The sequence below is a fragment of the Dipodomys spectabilis genome, unplaced genomic scaffold, assembly GCF_019054845.1.
Source record: "Dipodomys spectabilis isolate Male_0828 unplaced genomic scaffold, ASM1905484v1 ptg000095l, whole genome shotgun sequence".
In the NCBI taxonomy this organism is placed as follows: domain Eukaryota; kingdom Metazoa; phylum Chordata; class Mammalia; order Rodentia; family Heteromyidae; genus Dipodomys; species Dipodomys spectabilis.
In genome coordinates, this window is record NW_024870772.1 from 42,726,059 (window position 1) to 42,741,969 (window position 15,911).

Here is a 15,911-nt window from a genome sequence, read left to right on the forward strand (position 1 = left end):
ATTGATTGTGAATATAGGATTGCTATTCATGTTTCAACTTCATTGGCTTCTCAGTAATGTCCTTGATTAAAAGCAGCTTTGTTCTCCTGATACAGAATCCAGCTGAGGATCACACAGTACATTTAAGCATTACCTTTCTAGAATTGCCTTTGATTTGAACCAGTTGTTAGCTTTTCAACCATTTTTTCATGCCAATGACAACTTGGAAGAATTCAGGTGGGCTCTTGTGGACATGATCCACCTGGGTTTGAGGAGGAGCTGGTTTGAATGAGATAGATCTGAGCAGTGGGGAGGAGAATCTTTGGAGTGGCCTTGTGCTTTGATCCTGAGAGGCCCTAGGTCAGTGGAAGCTGCATGGGAGGAAGCATTGGCTGAAATAGCTTGGCTGTGGCTGAGTTGCAGAAGCCATAGTGATTGCAGGGCTCTGGTGATCATGAATTAGGGAATGAAGGAAGAAAGGGGCAGGATATATAGAGAAAAGCGAGAAAGCTCTTTCATGTCTAGGAATATTATGTATGGCAGCACTGGTGCTATGTTTAGATAAGAAGAGGGAATTTCTGTTGTGGATCTTGTGGCCAGGTTGAAATTTCTCACATGGAAAGCAGGTGCCTGTGGAATCGCCCTGCATCACATTTTACTAGCCTTAGATGAAGGAAAGTTTTTGCCTGTTGCTTGGAAAAGTTGAGGATGGTATCCTAGGGTATAGTCTGGTGGATGCAGTTTAGGCAAGTTCATGGCTAACTGCAACCTTCATTGGAGGACAAGCCCTGAAGAGAGGTATTGGAGGAGTTTTTCATTTTTGTTTTTTAGTCTAGATGTTTCTATGTTCACTAACCGCAAAAGGTCACTTCTGAATACTTCCACACAGGATTATAGGAGCAAGATAATGTAGGGATTTCCACTGGCATAGAATTCTGTTCTGCAATGTGTCTTTTCACTTTCTTTTGCTAAGAATGAGCAGAGAACATTTACATGTCAGGGTGTGTCTGGGACACAAGCTCTTTTACAGGTAGAATGGAGTTAGGTGCTATTAAGTTTTCAGTTTTGTAAACTGTTCATTAATAATTGTTGTCACATGCTTGAGACCAGTACTCTTATTTGGTTTCTTTGTCAGGAGATTTGGGACTATCACATCCTTCAAAGATTTTTTTTTGCTGTGTTTTGAGAAATGGGATCAGTCAGAAATATAGTCCATTTCCTGAAATGTCACTTGGCTAGGATTTGTTCTCATCTTACTCTGTCTTAATAGAATGTGCCACATAGCAGGCATTTTTTCTTTTAGATTTTTTTTCTTAAAAATTTTTTAAGGTTAACAAAAATTAAAATATGTGTTCTTGGACACATATTTTATGTAAACTTTGCTATGTCATTTTCAACATCTGTAAAATAGGGATTAGCACGTATTCTTGCTTTTGACAATATATGTACCTAAGGTATATCTACAAATGGTAATGGGTAAGCTGTAGCTAAATTAAATCACAGCTGCTTAAAAAAATTTTTTTTTGCATTTTCTTTAATTATTTCCTTGATATATTTTAGTATTACTAGACTACATGCATAGTATTAAAGGGTTTCAATCTGCACAGGTATGTACAGTGTACTTGGAACAAATTTACCCCTTCTCTTTGTCCTCCTTCTTCTCTCTGGGTTCCCTGGGTGTTCACTGGGTTTCATTTTATTATGTACTTTGATTCTCTTTATCTCCAAATACCTTTTACCTTCTTACCCCTCCTGCTCACCCCTTCCCAGACAAATACTCCTTTTATACTGATGTGGTAATCATCATAAGCATTATCATCATCATCATCATCATCATCATTATCATCATTTTTTTAGGTCTAGATTCTACATATGAATGAACACATGCTATATGTAGCTTTAAAATGTTTTATTTTAAAAATTTTGCTATTGTTAAGTAGCTGTATAAAGAGATTACAGTTCCATAAATCAGGTTATGAGTACAAAGCTTCTTGACCATGTTACCCCTTCCAGTGTTATCCCTCCCCTATTTCCATACCCATCCACCCACTCACAAGTTACATATTTTATTTTTTACATAGTTATATTTAGCTGAGTTTGGGTTATTTGAACATGGTCTACAGTTCCACCCATTTTTCTGCAAATGACATAATTTCATTCTTTGTGGCTGAATAATACTTCATGGTCTATATTTACCCATTCATTGATTTTTGGGTCACCTAGGCTGATTGTATAGCTCAGCTATTATTGTGAACAGTGGCACAATGTACTTGGGTGTGCAGGTATCTCTCTTGTGTGTTGATTTACAATATTTTGGATTACTCAAGTACAGCAAGGGCAAATGTCGATCTAATTTTTAGTATTTTTTAAAAAATAATTAATTTGCTTTATTGTTATAGAGGTGATGTACAGAGGGATTACAATTACATGAGTCAGGTAATGACTACATTTCCTTTTGTACAGCGTCTTCTGTTAGTATTTTGAGGAACCTCCATACTGATTTCTATAGTTGTTACACTAGTTTACATTCCTATCAACAATGGGAGAGGGGCCGTCCATACTTCCTATCTCCCTTGTCATTACCAATATTGATTGTTTCCTTGATGATTGCCCTTATGACTGGAGTGAGATGGAATCTCAATATAGTTTTCATTTGTATTATTTTATGGGTAAGGATGTCAAACATCCCTTCATGTATTTATTTATTGGCTGCTTGTGTTTCTTCCTTTGAGAATTGTCCCTTCAATTCATTTGTTCACTTATTAATTGGATTATTTGTTTAGTGTTTACTTTTTAGCTCTTTGTATATTTTGGATATTAATCTTCCCATCTGTTGAATATATTCAGTAGAGAACATCTGCTAAAGATATTTGTTGAACAGGATCTGTGAAGACCTCTCCCATTCCAAGGGTTGCTGCCTCTTGGTTGTGGTAAATGTTTCCTTTGATATGCAAAAACTGTTTAATTGGAGTCAGCCCCATAGGTTTTGCTCTTAAGTTCTTGGGCATTGGAGTCCTGCTTAGAAAATAGTTCCCTATACCTATGTCTTCCAGGTTTTTCCCTGTGTTTTCTTGTAATAGTTTTCTGACACTATATGTTTAAAGGTTGTATGTTCTTGAAGTACTTTTTTTTCCTCATTTGGCCAAAAATTACAAGGCAGTAGGTGTGCGCAGTTATTTCTGTCTTTGAATTGTTCCATTGGTCTTTGGGTACCATGCTGTTTTTGTTACTTATGGTTCCTGTAATATAATTTGAAGTTAAATACTTTGATTCCTCCAGCATTGCCCAGGATTACTTTGTTATTTGGGATTTTTGATGTTTCCATATGAATCTTAGGGCTTCTTTTTGTTTCTGCAAGGGATTTTGTGTCTGCATTAAGATTTGGATGGGATTTACATTGAATTTGTGTATTGCTTTTGGTAGTTTAGGTATTTTTATGATAATCTTCCAGTCTGGGAAGTCTTTTCATTTTCTGGTGCTTTCTTTAATTCCTTCAACCTTTTAGTTTTCATTATAGAGGTCTTTCACTTTCTTATATTAAAATATGTTGAAGTGACTGTTGCTTTATGTGAAATTTCCATACAACATATAGCCACTTCCCTTTATATAAGTTAGACTCTTTAATTGCATTTAAGCTGGTTGAGACTTGAAACTTACAAAAAGCAGTTTTCTATCTGTTTTTCCCCCACCAAGCTACATATACATGTCTTTTGTTCTTGCTATCTTCAGTGTCAGTGGCAAAAAAAAAAAAACTGGGATAATTACTAAATACAAGTATTTAGAATTTTCTAGGAAAGCAGTCTGTTGGCATTGGAAACTGCATGCATGCAGTATAAGTTGTGTATACTATATTAGAGAAAAGTGATTCCATGAATTATTTTTTTAGCTGGTGATACAACAGTATACTAATGGTTATTGTACTAAAAAATGTGAGAGAATATTAGTTCTAGTTTGTAATAAATAACTATCAATATCCTAAATTCATACTACACACTGAAATGGGCCAGTCAAAACTCTGTACTAGAATGGGTAGATACCTTCATTATATTCAATGATACATTCATGAAAATAATGGAACCATACAACTTGAAGATATGTGTGGGGTTATGAAAGATGAAGAACAATGGAAGAGGTGACATTGATCAAGATGAATTGTATTTATAAACAGATTTGTTGAATTGAAACCCCTTTGTACGACTACTTAAAGATAATTCATTCCTTTCCTTGTTAATGACAAAACAAAACAAAGTACTAGACTGTATGCACATACCTCCTCTCACTATCCTGTCTTTTTTGTTATTTTTTGGGGGCGGTTGTGTGCTTGAATTCAAGGCATGAGCATTGTCCCTGAGCATCTTTGTGCTCAAGGCTAGCTCACTACCACTTGAGGCACAGCACCTACTCCAGTTTTTGAATAATTATGGATAAGAATCTCACGGGGACTTGTCTGCCTGGTCTGGCTTTGAACCACGCTCTGGATCTCAGCTTTCTGGGTAGCTAGGATTACAGGTGGGAACCACCGCCGCAGGCCGTATCTGTCATGTTTTTGAAATAGTCTTATACGTGGCTCAGGCTAGCCTGGAAGCCAGTGATAGGCATCCTGGGATTATAGTCATGTACCCCTTGACGCTCTTCACCTGGACTTTATTTTCAAGCAGTATTTGAAACTTTTGTAATTGACTGGACAAGAGCTGTAAGGCATAAATCTTTCCTGGGTGGGGGTCAGTGGGGGTGGGGCCTGGAGCGGCGTCCCAGAAGACTTGAGTGCGCGCCTGCACGCACGCGTACCTGCGTAAGTGCGCATACGCACGGGAAGGCCGGGATGTGGGACTGGTCGGCTCGGGGTTGGTCAGAGGGTGCGGAGGCACGCACAGGAGCAGTGTGGGCAAGATGGCGGTTCCGGCGTTTTCCTGGCTTGTCTCAGCCATGCGCTGAGCACCGATAAGGAGGAGGCGGTGGGCCTGTGTTTTGGGGTGCCGGAGGAGGAGGAGCGGAGTAACTCCCGTGTTGCAAGTACTGGAGAGGAGATGGGCGCAGTGGCTGTGAAGGCCCAGTCGCCGAGCCGTCCACATTCTCCCCATCGTCATCTTGCGGGGTGGGATGGGAGGAAGGCCCGGGTGGAGACCTCCCCGAACCGCTGTCCGCGGCCTTGGCGGTGCTCTGCCGTGCCCCACGCGAGTGGTGGGCTGGTGCCCTCCCACCCTCCCCTCGCTGTCCGGCCGTCCCACGTTGACGTGCGCGCCCAGGCTGCCCACCAGGTGCTGGCTCCAGGCTTCGTTGGGATTATCGTCTCCTGTTTCGTGGAGGATAAACACACGACTACTGGCCATAGCTTCCAATCCGCCCTCGCCCCGAGGAGCTCAGAGTATGAGAGAGTCCATGTTCTGACTCATATGGAACCTCGTGCCTCGAATCGCTGATGCTCCTGCCCAAGACCCTGCGGGAGGAAGAACCGGCCTCCTCTAAGAGGAAGTGCCTTTGTCCTAATCAGGTCTCAGTAACCAGGACCTGCAATCTCTGTTTATGTGGATCATGTGTGTGGTCAGGTGTCTGTTGTCAGCGATCAGAGTCGAGCAAAACCAAGAGTTTTTGCAGCAGTTGACCCAAGAGAAGAAAGAGCTTATGGAAAAACTTTCTTCTCTAAAATAAAAAAGTTGGTACCCAATATGCAATTACCATTTGGAGGACGCATTTTCAAAGACTTCCCAAAAAAGCCAGAAGTCATCGGAATTGTATCGGCAGTAACGTGGAACTAGAAGGAGAAAGATACACACAAAGAGGCTGAAGCAATTGGTATCCACAGGTCAAAGCTTCAAATATTCAACCTAAATTTTACATCTCTATAAAAGTTCTCAGAATTTATCATGGATTTAAGTACAAGATGTAAAATTGTAAAAAAAAAAAAAAAATTAGGAAAAGATCCTGGGGAAATTATTTTCAATGTTTTTTGGACTTCAAAAGCACAGTGTATAAGAAGAAAAACTTGGTATTTGACTTCATCAAAGTCAAAATGTTTTGTTCTGCAAAAACAATTTTAAACACAAGCTACATATTTAGAAATTATTTGCGAACAGTGTAGTGTCTCATCAGCATGGAAAACAGCATGTTGAAAACTTTCTAATTAAGCTTTAATTAGAAAATGTGCAAGAATTTAATAGATATGTCACTGAAAAGAAAATATGAATAGCAAGTGAGGACTGAAAAGATGCTGCACTTCATAAGTCATAGGGAATTCAAATTAAAACCACAAAGAAATACGGCTTAACACATTTATCAGAATGGTTAATGGGAAGATAATGAAAATACCAAGTGTTATTGAGGATTCACAATGGTTTCTCATCTATTGATGATAGTAATGTAAAATAGTATATCTACACTGGAGAAGAGTTTGGAAATATCTCTATGAAGTTAAACATGGTTACTCTGCAACCCAGCAGTTGCACTTCTGAACATTATACCAGACAAATGTAAACCTGTTTTGGTACTAAAAATCTGTACAGCTTCATGGCATCTTTATTTGTAGAAGTCCTAAACTGGAAACAAACCAGATGTCTTGTAATGGGTAAATGGCTAAACAAATCAGCATTCTCATGGACAACTGCTCTGTGTGGAAAAGGAAGAGACTCTTAATAAATACAACTTAGAGAGACCTTGGGGGTATTTTGGTGAGTTTAACAAAAAAAGTCTCAAAGGTTATATACTGTGTGATCACATTTGTATAACTAAAATGTCAAAGTTAAATGAACAAAATTAGTGGTTGCTAGGTACAGTGACTAGGTAGGGTGCAGCATTTGTAAGACACAAGGAGTTCATTTGTGCAGATGGGATTGTCTTGTATCTTGATTGTAGTGTTGAGGATGTGAATCTATACCTATGCTATGACTGTATAGGTCTTTATAAGCCTGTAATCTACTTAGTATTATATTGATACTATCTTGGTTAAGGGTATGTAGAGTTCTGTAATGTTTTTGGAACTTTCTATAGGTTTATATTGAAAAAAGTTTTAAGTAAATATTTTTTAAAAACCCAGCAAAACTCCTGTGTATTAATTCCCTTGCAGTGTTGCTTGTCTAATAACCATTTAATTTATGATAAGATGGGTACCTTGACTGTAGGATTTTCTCTTGTCCCCATTAGTCCCATTCTCATAGTATGATATGAATCAGAACTGTTATAGGTATTTCAAGTTTGAAATACCTGGCAATTGATATTTGGTGTTTGGTGGTGTTTTGTTTGGTGGATTGTTGGGCTTGAACTCTGGACCTGCACATTGGTCCCTGAACTTTTTCACTCAAGGCTGGCTTTCTACCATTTTGTACCGCAACTCCAGTTCCGGTTTTCTGGTGGTTAATTGGAGATGAATTTCATGGTGACTTTTCTGCCTGGGTGTGTCTTGGAACTGTGATCCTCAGCTCCCAGTGTCCTGAGTAGCTAGGATTACAGGCGTGAGCCACTGAAAACCCGACAGGTGGTGTTGTTCTTTGGCACAATTTTGAGATGTCGTAAATCATTTTTGGGTGTTGTAGTAATGTTTATTAAATATGAAGTTCCTGTAGCACAATAACTGTATGTTCCTAGGAATGAGTGGTATATAAGAGCCAGCAACCATAATAGCTAATATCCCACATGGCCCCCTTTATCACTTTTGAGCAAATTATTTTTTGTTTATAGAATAGTCTACCAATGAATAAATATATAAACTGTTATTTCTGTGTGATTGTTTACTCCTGCCCACTTTGAGTTTTTGAGAGAGAGTGTCATTATGCAGCTCAGGCTGGCCACAAACAAGTTCCTGCTGTCACTAACTCATGCTGGTGATTATACATGTGCATCACAATGCCTGCCTATTTTTATGGGAGAAATGCATCTCAATATAATGGCTAATATTTTTCAGGAAAAAGGTTTTGCTTCTATTTTTCCTCCTTCCCTTTATAGCTTACTTGTTTTGGGAGGGAGGCATACTGGGGATGAATTCAAGGCCTTATATTTGTTATGTAGGAGCTCTACCACCTGAGCCATGCCCATGTAGTTTTTTTGCTGGTTGTGGGGCTTGAACTTTGGGCCTTGGCACTGTCCCTCAGCTCTTCAGGTGCAGGCAAGCGCTCTACCACTTTACACATGGTGCCACATCCAGCTTTTCTGTTCACATGGTACTGAGGAATCCAACACAGGGCCTCATGCACTCTACCACTGAGCCACATTCCCAGTCCCTGTAGTTTATTTTTTAAGAATTTAATTTTTATTGTTTGGTGCCAGTTCTGGTGCCTGACCTCTGTGCCTGGGCCCTGTCCTTAAATGTCTTTTGCTCAAGGCTTGAGTCACAGCTTTTTGGTAGCTTGTTGTAGATAAAAGTCTCATGGACTTTTCTGCTTGTGTTGGCTTGGAATTACGATCCTGAGATCTCAGTCTCCTGAGCAGTTAGGATTATAGGTGTGAACCATTGGCACCCAGCTATATTTTTGTTTTTTAAATACTGTTAGGAGCTGGACAACAGTATCTAACACCTGTATCCTAGATACTCAGGAGGCTTAAACCTTAGGATTACTGTTTGAAGCTGGCTTGGGCAGGAAAAAAAATCTATGAGTCTCTTATCTCCAGTTAACCACCAAAAGGTCAAGAGGGGAACTGTAGGTAAGGTAGGTTGTAGAGCATCAGCCTTAAGCCAAAAAAGTGAAGGGACAGTGTCCAGGCCCTGAGTTCAAGCCACAATAATAGCACAAAAAAAACTCCAAACAAACCAAAAGAAATAAAACTACTAACTATAGGAAGACTTACTAGAAGAAAAGGTGAATAAATGCCAGTAGGGGTTTGTTGTTTGTTCTTGATGCTGGGGACCAAACACCACTTTAATATACTTAATGCACTTAAATCCCACTTACTACATCATGAAACATAGTCTTTGGGATCTGGAAAGAAGTATGTGAGCAGATATTTTTTCTGAATTGGTATTCTATATAGTCTATATATTCTCTCTCTCTCTATTTTATATATATATATATATATATATATATATATATATACACACACACACACACACACACAGTATGTTTATGAATCTTGAACTGATGTGGAAGGGATATCTAGAACAGAAGATTTGTCATTTTGGCAGGCATGTTGCATGTGGATTTCTGTTTTACTGGTGAAGGAGGGAGGCTGGCCAGAAGTGCATGTGAGAGCTAGGCTGCTCCATATCTTAGACTTACTGTTGCTTGGCATGCCTTCACATCCTACCTTCTCTGTTATTCTTTTCTGTAAGTTTGCTGGTAGACAAACAGTGTGTGTTTTGCCAATGGCTTCACCTCTTCATGTGAAGTCCTTTTCCACCCTTCTAGTAGACTCATGAACTCATCTTTAACACTCATATTCCTCTACAGAATTTCTAGAGGTACCTGGTTCTTTACTTTTTTATTTCCTTTTGTTGCTTGCATGCTAGGTAAGTACTCTACTACTGAGCTACACTCCTAGCTCTATTTTTTCTATTGTTTTTTTTTTTCTGTCCTTTTTATACTTCTTTTAACATTAGCCCTCCTGCAGGCTGCTCTTCTTTTATTTTTTTGTTGTGCAAGCTTGTACAGTATTCTTGTCTCATCTTAAGAAATTTGCTTGTCAGTAATGTTTTGTCAAATTACTGGAAATATTTTTCATTTTTTCCTTTTTCTTTCCCACATCTGATTAATCAACAAACTCTTAGTCATCTTACATTTTCAATATAGCAATAAGTGATATTCTGCAATATGGTATCTTTAGACAGTTTCATCATTGTAGGAACATCAGAATGTACTTAACATAAGCTAATACTACTGTGATCTCACTGGGTCATATAACCTTAGGGGAGACCACCCTTGTGTCATTCACCCAAGCAGTATTATGTGGCACAGACTGTATGTCTAGATTCCTCCATGTCTTACCTCTTCTCAAGCTGCCCTTGCTCCCTGCCTCTGTAATTGCTACCTTGGTGATTGGTGCATCTCTTGACAGGCTTTCCTACAGGCTTTCCTCAGTAGGGCCAAAGAGATTCCCTGCTTTAGACATGTTCCTGGTGCCTGGATTACAAACATAACTAAGAGTGCTTCTGTTGGCCTACAGGTGTCTTTCCTGTCACATTCATCTCTTTTCAGGCCAAGCAGCTTCCTGCCTCAGGACTTTGACAATATCCTTTACTTCCATTTGGAACATGGCTTGGCTGACCTCCTTTACCTCACCTCCCTTACTCAGATGTCACCTTCAGTACCGTCTTCCCTGATCACTGTTGGTTATACACTGTACTGCCTCCTCTTCAGTGTATGCCTGTACTATCTTCTTCTCTGCTTCATTTTTTGTTTTGTTCATTGATATTTGTCTTCACAAAGACAAGCATCATCTGTTCATTTCATCAACTCAGGACAGAGTACGTCCTCAGGATCTGTGGTTCCTTGAATGTACTTTACTTGCACCTGTGTTCACCGTGAGCCTCTCGGTCTGACTGGGGTGATGGAGGATGGAGGAAGGTCACTGAAACATCAGCTTTTTAAAAAAATTTTCCAGCCATACATGTCTCTGGAGTATAGGAGACAACTTCACACTGGGAGTGCTCATGGATTTCAAGGCAGGAGAGGCCAAGCTTCCCAGGAAAAATATGTTAAATAACTGGCCTTATTTCACATACAGTTCAAACTTAACAAGGAGTTGAGAGGGGCCCTGTGCTCTCTGGTGCTGCTTTCCTTGCTCCCAGTCTTGACTTTGTTTTCTTTAATGGCAGGGGTGGTGGATGCTTGCTCACCAGCTAGGATAGGTATTGCTGAGCTGTGCTTCTCTGTGAGACACAGAGTCTGGCTCTCACTGTGCAGCATTAAGAAACTTCTAGTATCATTCTGAAAACAAAACCTACATGAAGACATGTGCTTTACTCTTCACTGTGTCTAAGAGTCAACAACAATGAGTTAGGCGCTGATTACATTTTCTTGCCAGTTATAATTCCAGGAACCTTGTTGTGTACTGCTCTCTGGGTAGTATGTTCAAGTGATTAAATTTGGGGTTATGATGTAGTGTGATCATGCTTTGAAATGAGGAGTAAGTGAGCATCCCAATCCCTGCCTTCCAATTGGCACAATCCTGGTGATTATCTAACCTCAAAATTCCATGCACTGGATGGAGTTGGGGACAGTAGACCAAGCACACAGAAGATTTTGGCTTTTCAAGTAAAATGTGCAAGACTGGGTGGACTTGCACAGAGCCAGTAGTACCACTTTAGTTCCTTGGGACTTTTGGAATAGTTGTCCACATATTGAACTCTGTTCTTATTCGTTCAGAAAGGCCACTGAAACCAGGAACTAGGACTGCCAGGAAATACCTTTGGAAACTTAGTATGTTGCAAGGTAGAGAAAAGGTAACAGCAAAAGTGCTGGATTAGATGCTAATTGTTGTGTTTTGTTTTTAAACTCCTTTTTTTCTCGTTGAAGAGAGATTTACTTTCTCTTCTGCCTGTTAAACCTTTTCATTTTTTTTTTTTTTAGAAAAAGAAGCTATTTTAATCTGATGAGACCGATCTTTTACTCCTGTGGATGATATATAATAGAAAAGCTGGGGGTACCATGTAGTTGGTGAGGTGCTCCACTGTGGTTATTCATGTCACCTGAATGTGCTCCCCTCTTTGGACACCAGCTTTAAACACAGCAGATGCCAGCACCTCATAACCATTTGCCAAGCTTAACCAAGTACGAGTCAGGAAATTCAAACTCATAGCACCTGTGACTGGTGCACGCTGTCCACACACATATCAAGTTCTTTCAGCAGAGAATGACATGTCTGCTCACACTGAAGCTGCATGTGGGAGCCCAGTCACTGTTGCTGTAGGAACTGCAACTTTGAAGTTCTAGACTTCGATGTGATTAAAGTCTTAATCTTAAAATCCCTCTGTGTATCATAACATTTTTTGTTTATTTGTTCTGTTCATTTGTTCATTTTGTTTCTGCTATTTTTACTTGCAATGAAACACTGAGCAAATGGTGTTTCTATCAGTACATAACCATACGAACTGCAAAAATCATGCCCTGGCAGAAGTATATTTGGCCTTTCAAGTTAAGTGCATAAGGCTACTAGCCAGATGTTTATTTCATCAAGGACAACAAAAGCAGCAAGTTTTCTCTTGTAGTACAATCATGGGCACAAGTTATATTATGTAAAATAGAGGCTCTGCCATAAAGTTTTAAGATGTAGGGTACAAGAAGGGAGGTGATGAGCAAAATCATCCATAAATGAAAGTAATTCCACATTGTTACCATACTCCATGAAACCCTGAGATGAACAGTAGTTCTTAAATGCCTGTGCTTGGATCCAGACCCACCAGGACACTTCAGTAGGCTTCCAACTGGCTCATCATCAACTTCCTGCTGTATTCATAGGCCAAAAATAGTGAGCCATTGGCAGGGAATGCTCGAATCATAGTAGGTTTCAATCCAGAATATAAGGCTGTTATTCCTAGGAGACAAAATGGTGATCAAAGACTGTGACAATCCCCTTCTTAGGGATAGTCATATGCTATAAAACCCAACAAGTGAAGAAAGAATTTGTTTCCAGGTATCCCTAAGGAAAATAGTCAAAACAAGACAAGGATCAGGCTTTCTCACAAAGGTGGTTCATGCTAGGGGCAAAACAGATTATTTCCATGCCTGGCTAACTCCTGGGAAATGGATGGCGCAACACGAAGGCCTGCTATGGCCAGAAGGAGGGAACTGGAGCCATAGATGACAGCAAGAGCACCAACAGTGAAGGCTTTGAAGATGGATTGGATAAGGGAAGCATGCGTACTTTATAAAACTATAAAGTGTCATGCAAACTTAAGGAAGTTGAGGTTACTAGTATTAAATAGATTTAGTGTGTTATTGGGGACATGAATTAAACAATTCATGTGTGTGTGTGTGTGTGTGTGTGTGTGTGTGTACCAATACTAAGGGTTGAACCCAGAGCTCTCTTAATCTGATGGCTTACAAGTTGCATTGGCCTTCCAATTCCTATTGGGACAACCAACAAGACTGCCTTTTGCAGGAACAGAGCAGATGTATTCATTGTAAATCATTTAAAATAAATTGATGTTACTAGAGCTATGGTTTATGTGATAGAGGGTCAGCTTTAAGAACAAAAGAGAAAGCAACAACAACAAAAACCAATGTGAGGCCCTGAGTTCAACCCCAATATGAGAGCATGAAAAAAAATCAGTATTCAGAGGAAGATGTCTATACATCCTAATGGTTTCCAAAGTCTCCATATACATGTAATAAATACTTTGAGGAGCCAAAGGCACATGAGCCAAAAGCAAATATTGGAGAGAAACTCAGCCAGAGAAATGTGAGCTCACCTATGGCTGCCCCAGTTTCCAATTCTTCCTCATGTTGTCATAATTGAGTTGCTATTCATGGCAGAAAGCTGGACCTCCTATTGTCTGGCCTCAGTCCCTCCTGCTGTTGGAAATTTATTCTCTCTCCTCAACCTCCTTTTCCTTGGAAAAAGAATATACATGGGAACAAAAATGTGAAATCAGAAATCAGAACAAAATTATTGATAAAGGGAAAAAATCTCTTGGTGAAGAAAAGGTAAAAGCAAGGATGAAGTTAGTTAGCATTTGTCCCTTCTCCATCCTTGGTAAAAAGAAAAGAACATCTCTCCTTCAGTCAAGTTAACCAAGCTGGTAGCTTTGTAGAAGGCTACTGACAACTTTGAGGCTCATCACCAGCTGCACTGGGTTGCTGTATTAGTCAGGAGCTTATAATGAAAATAATGTCTGTATTAGTGTCAATAGCATTGGTAGTATTGTTCATGCTGACCAAGCCAGGATTATGTTTTGCCTATGCTCCTGTGACTCAAGGTATTTGTTTTTGCAATGTTTTGCTTCTGTAACCTTGTTTGCTTGCTTGCTTGCCTCAGTAACAGGGCCTTAAGCCCACCAACTGAAGACCACCGCTGAGTGGTCCCACTATGAGTGGCTTATTGCAAATTATTATGTATGATATTTACTATAAAGAACAAATGAATTTAAAGGTCATATAACTGTAACCAATAAAAATGTGTCAAACCTGCCTTGCATGACTCATCTATGTAACTCTATGTAATGTATCCCTATAAAAATGCATCCTACCCCGAGCTAAGGCCATTCTCCTACATTCCTGGTGGTAAGAAGCGGTCCCTGCACGCATGGTGGTAATAAAGTTCCTAGCTCCTTTAAGTGGATGTCTTGGAGTCTCTTTTGGATCTGGGATATAATAAATGGAGACCCCAGCGAGATCCAGGACCCCAGGCCTTGAGCTCAGGGAATTTGGACTGGCATCAGGCCGGGTCGCTCTCTCGGGGATGACCGCAGAGAGTTGTTCTTCTGCTCTGGGCAAGCATAGCTGTGACTGTTCAAGTCCTTTCCCTGAGTCAACGCTGGCAGGATCTTTGGCCTTAAAAGCCTCTAGAGGGAAATGGGAAAGCCTGGCGTGGTGTAGTGGAAGGGGCAGAGGGGAGGCCGTATGTGGCAGAACTCCCAGCCCCAGGGGAGATTGGGATGCCTCTGCCCCATGGGAAGCAGATTCGGGTTCTTAACCTGGAGCCTGGCCTCACTTGCGTTGTTTATTTGTTCTGTATGTGTCTTTGGAGGTATCTTCTTGTACCATTTGCTTATGTCTGTCTGACCATTTGGTTTGTTTGTGTGGCCACTTGTCTGTATCTGTTTTGCTTGTCATTTCTGTCTAAATGTCTGAGGACCACAAGCTTTGAAGAAATGTCAGGATGAGGTGGAGAACGTCCTGTGAAACCTATGTCTCCAACTTCAACCCCAGATGTTGGGAAAATCTCTGGATGAGGTGGAGAATTCCCTTAAACCAAGGTCTCCATTGTGGTATTGACAAAATTCCAAGGGGAAGGCTTATTTGGTCCAAGCAGGAAAAGTAGGAAACAAGTGTTTAAACTAATTCTGAGACCACCTGATTGCTTTTGTTTTACAGAAATGTGTCTTTATTTATCCATCCCTTTTGGAAATGCTTTTAGATCACTTTTCTTCTTTTCAGGAAAAAGCCAGGGCATAAGAGTACTCTGTTACCCAAGGACATCTCTGTACTCTCTGCTAAGTAGATTGGCCCTCCCTTAATGTAAACTGGCTGCAGGAGAGCTCCTTTAAATTAACCCTTCTCTTCTAGGTTTGGAGAGTTATTTGGGGACTCCCAGTCACCCAAATCAGGTCCCCTAAACACCAGAACTCACCATTCTCTGAAAAAAACCCAGGCAATTATTCAAGTTATTAGAATCTGTGTTATTTTTGTTGTTCATTTGGACATCTCTGGGGGAATAAAAGTTCCAGCTCTGCCTGGGCCTGGTCACAAACCTGCTGTGTTTTGTTCCTGTGTTGCAGCAGTCAAGAGGTAGGGCATGGAAGGTTGCAGAACTTGTATGGTTCCCTTCAAGCCTCAGGCTGTGTCTCACAGCAGAGGCAGCCAGAGGTGAGGGCATAGGCAGCTGTGAGCCTCTCTTGGACATTTGGCTGGTCCTAAGAGTAAAAAAAAAAAATTATAAAGTGCTCTTGTATACAAAGTTGGATAAAAGACAGTCAGGCTTGTTCAGTTTCAGTTGACCCTCACCCAGCCTTCCTCCAACAGAAGGTATTCACAAGGTGAATTGGTCAAATGCCTTGCTAAACAGGTAAGCCCTGAGAAAATGAAGCTCAACAAAGGTACTTTGTTTAGAAGAAATCTTGTCTTAAATCTTTGTTATCGAAAAATTACGGAAAATGTAAGACATTTTCATTTTTGTGCACTTTAAGATTTGTGTGAGTGAATGTGTGTGTGAACGTGTTGAAGATGAAAATCGTTAGCATGATATAAAAAAATATGAATGAGTTCAGGTTTGGATGCCAAATGTGTTAAAGGATTATAGTATTGTTTTATTTTTTATTTCATTTTATTTGTTAACATACTGTACAGAGG

The 15,911-nt window shown here is 40.1% G+C and overlaps 1 pseudogene; it reads left to right on the forward strand.

Annotated features, from left to right (window-relative positions):
* The window catches only part of LOC122112512, a 31,641-nt pseudogene extending 17,629 nt beyond the window's left edge, over positions 1-14,012 (forward strand).
* The last annotated feature ends 1,899 nt before the right edge of the window (positions 14,013-15,911 follow it).